The sequence below is a fragment of the Pinus tabuliformis genome, chromosome 4_1, assembly GCF_031772625.1.
Source record: "Pinus tabuliformis cultivar Carrire ecotype Pingquan chromosome 4_1, CPIR1, whole genome shotgun sequence".
Lineage (NCBI taxonomy): Eukaryota > Viridiplantae > Streptophyta > Pinopsida > Pinales > Pinaceae > Pinus > Pinus tabuliformis.
The window spans coordinates 17,028,506-17,033,132 of record NC_142303.1 but is presented as its reverse complement, the minus strand read 5'-3'; positions in this window follow the sequence as shown (position 1 = coordinate 17,033,132).

Below are 4,627 nucleotides of genomic sequence, written 5' to 3'. Positions count from 1 at the left end.
AATTGCAATTGTCGCCGAGATAGCACAAAATGTGTACCAACGTCCATAGAAAGCTTTCAGGTGCAGTGCGCAAATCGCTTTCTTCTAAACCGATGACATCCACAATTCGAGCCACCTCTTTGCCCACTTCCTTGGCATCATCACAGGAATGATAGCGAGAACACAATTGAAGTAGTTTCTCAGTTATCACTCCATACAAGAATTCGTATCCTTTGATGGAACTAAACAATTCCCTATTTTCTGCACTGTGCTGGCAATATAGACGCAGGAGATTAAATCTCTGCCACACAGGCTTCCAGATATCTTCTTCTGGCTGCCGCTTTCTCTTCTTCGATTTAGTCGCATTTATTAGATGCTCATACTCTGAAATCAATTCATTCAACAGATTTTTCATCTCTGTCTCTCTCAATACTTTAGAATAGTCGGGAATGACCTGAAGGCTTGGGTTGCGGAGGACGTACTCACGCATCTGTTTCCTCAGCTCAGCCTGGGGAATGGAATTGTTGATGTCAAAGGGCTGGCGAGTGAAGGGATTAACGGCTTCATATTTGGTGTCCCAAATGGTCTCCAGTGTCCTGCGGTTGTAAAGAACTTGAGCAGGATCTTCTGTAGCGCATAGTCGAATTGGATCATAAGCAAATTCTTGCACCAGGATATCCACATACTCTTCTGGAATGCTATCATCCTTGGAACCCATTTTCACGTCTGCAAATAATATAATTCTTGTACCTCCACACTGCGAAATCTTTGTTTTATGATTTTTCTCCTTTAAAACTACGTTTTAAATATACTCATACTCACTCGATAAAAGTCTGGGGCATGGGTTAGTTACGTCGGCAGAGTAGAGAGTGGCCAGAGTTAGTGGAGTCGGCTTGTTCGCAAAGGTGGTCACCTTACAGTCAAATGGATAGGCATTAAAATCTTCATAAATTTAGCCAGCACCATTTTTAGGGTCATTAAAATCTTGATAAATTTAGCCAATAGGGTCACAACACCATTTTTAGGGTCATTAAAATCTTGATAAATTTAGCCAATAGGGTCACAAATCTTCATTTATGGATCCTGTTGGCTTTAACTTCAAGTTATCATTCTTATTACGGGTTTTTATTGCTGCTAAATGTTGTTTGACTATATAATCTTTAATTTTAATAATTAATATAATACGATTTCGAAAATATTTATATTTAAGATTTTGGTTATAATTTCCATTTTTCTTAATGATATATCTAATTTATATTTAAAATTGAAAATTTATTTTAAAATTGGATACTTATAGCATATTATCTTCACTTAAAAGTTATGGTAAAATATAATCAAAAGTTTAATCTATTAAAATATTTTTTTAGTAATACTAAATGATGTTGGGTTAAAAATAGCAACTAAATTGTTAAATTACTCTTAAGAATCACAAAATAAATGAATAGAAATTTAAACCATGGAATTACCTTTTAAATAAATTATGTAGTTTATATTTCAAATTCAAAACGAATTTTGAAATTGGATACAATATGGAGTGTTCTCTTTCCAAAACTTACTTCAACAACTAGTATTGATGGCTTAGCCTTAAAGGATGTGCATATAAGGTAGACCAATAATTGAGGATGTATATACAATAGTGAACCCCTTAAAAACATTGTTTTGGTTTGTGTGTGGGAAATGGGTTCCATTCATTAGGTTAGGACATTCACACCTAAGGCATCCTTTGTAGAAAAATATATTTGTTCGGTCCTAAGCATGTTACTTATAATGCATATAGATTATAAAGGGGACTCTACCCATAAGATGGGTAGACATATGGTATATTGTTAGAGTATGTGTCCCTAGACAATCATAAAATCCTAGACCACATATTCATCAATTTAATTCTTATCTTGATGAAGTATTGTCTGGTTCATGTATGACTTTCATGTGAGAAATAGATCTATATCTACAAGGTAAAATTTATGTATTATAAATCTATATCCTAGTATCAATACAATGGCTTCAGTCATTTCTACCAATTTCTTGTCTTTTCTCACTAGTGTCAATTATTAACATGTAGAAGAATTTGGATTGTCCACATTAGTTTTCATGGTTTGTCCACTTTTCTAATCCCAAAATGGATCCATCATCACCACTACATAGAAATAAAGCAAAGAGAGTGTGAATAAAGAAATACCAAAATAATAAAATAAAACACAAAATCATAAGGGTATGCTAAAAACCTAAAATACCAATCTTACCCTATTAATACTAATATTAATAATATAATTATTAATAATATTATTAGAATAAACACTAAATAAATGATAATATATTGAGATTATTAAATTTTATTTAAATAATATTTCTAATATTATTAAATTTTAATATTAAAATATTACATATATTTAGTTATAAGTAAAATTACTAAAACTTTTTTTTTTATTTAATTTTAAATTAAGAGATGAATATTGAAATTAATGAGTTAATTAATAGAACATATATCGCTATAATACTAATTATTATTAAAAAAAAAATTATTATTTTTATTTTATCCTAATATTACTCATTATTATTATGAGAGAATAATATAAAGTTAGGGTTAGAGACTTATTCCTAAAATGTTGAAATTAAGAGGAGTTGGTAGAACTAAGCTATCTCATTAGAGGGAGCAAGCACCTATTCATATCAATGCCACCATCTTTAGTGGGATTTTTCCAATGCTTCATTATTTCAAGTGCCTCCCTCATATCCCTTTTCTCATAGTGGTATTAAGTAGATATGGTGCTTAGTTTTTTAGGGAAAGGGCTCAAGTGCTAGATCTTTCATTTTTAGTGTGAGCTAAGTGTTCTTTCAATCTCACTTGCAATGAACTTCTTGTTTCTCTAATATAACGTTTTCTACAAGAAAATCATGAACTCGGAGAAAAAACGGCGATGGAGGCGACTCAAGGGTTTCGTTTCTCTGCAGATGCGATTTGCGAAGCCGCAGGCCCCAAGAACTGGCTCGAACGTGGATCGAACAGCAGACCCAGCGCTGGATACTCAGCATTCGTTGTTTCCCCATGGCACAGGACCGGATCTGCTGGCGACAAGACCCCACACGATTCGAACCACTGGAAACAGAGACTGGTGCGTTTTTTCGCTCTCAGGCCGCAGGTCAGGCTTGATTCGCCCTCTCTCACAAACTTTCTGCTCAGTATTGGCAGATCCGCCTTCGATCTCCGTCAAGGATACTGTTTGACAGACCCCAGGCCTCATTTCGATTTCCAATGGATCGGATCCGCTGTATTAGGGCCGTATTTTCAAGGCACGGTCGAGGACAAGGTATGGGGTGAGAGCATGGACCCGTATCCCTGGTTTCTTGGTTTTTCTCTGTTTTTTTCAATGCAGATCGGGGCGGTTACCAGCTCGAAGTACCGCCCAAACAGAGGGTATGAAGGCTATGACATGGAAACGAGAAATAGCCCTCTCAGGATCTCTGATTTGGGATACGGCTCACCAGTTTGGGTCGAATACCACAGAATAGGAACGGATCTATCAGATCCGACCAGATCCAGACAAAAGCAAAACAAAAACTGGCCAGATCCAGAACCTTTGGATCCCCTGCGAGACACAGTACTCAGATCGGGACAAAAACTACCAGATCTAGACCTCTGTAAAGCAGATCTAACCCCATGCAGAGCAGATCTGGAAACACACCCACCGGAAAAGAAGATACAGGGGAAAAAAAGCCCTCTCTTTATCAGATCTATGGGAGGGCACACAATATGCATCGAAATAGGGTTATGGGAGGCAACAGAAACCCTCAAACAGAGGATACATGAAAAGACGGGAATCCCATCATACAATCAACTCCTCCTCTACACAGGGAAGGTAATTCAGGAGGGTTACAAACTAATGGATTACGGCATAGCAACAGATTCTACAATCTGTCTCAGCTCAAGATTGCGCGGAGGCTGCCCCGGCTCAAGTTCAAAAGGACCTGTTTCCTTCAAAGATGCAGTCAAAGGGAAGATGGAACCACAAAAGAAACCAGAACAGCAAGCCACAGCACCAGGGGCATACATTGTTGAGCAGACAACACAGAACCCTGCATTAATAATCTCCACACCAGAGGTAAATGAAATACAATCTGATTATTTAACTAAAGCAGTGATATGCAGGTTCAATGGATTTTGGCCCAAACCGGAAGCCCTTCGTCAATGGATCTACTCCATATGGACAGAAAACTGTGATGTCCATCTTTGTTCAAAAGGATTCTTTATCGTCAAATTTGACACCATAAAGGACAAAGATTATGCTTTGAACGAAGGGCCATGGTTCTGGGGTAACGCGGGCCTTTTCGTGAAATCTTGGTTCCCGGATTTCGATCCAAACAGCATGGTGGTCACCAAAATTCCAGTCTGGGTAAAACTGTTTAATCTTCCTATACACTTCTGGCACTACAAAGTACTGGAAGGAATAGGCAATACCCTGGGATCTTTTTTAAAAGCAGACCATGAGCGCCTATCTAAGGATATCTACACATATGCCAGGATATGTGTGGAGGTAGACCTCAGTCAAGGCCTACCAGAGCACATTATCCTAATTCACAATGGAAAACAATGGGCACAGCCATTGGATTATGAAAACACCGCCTTTCGTTGCCGCATATGTCGGCAAAC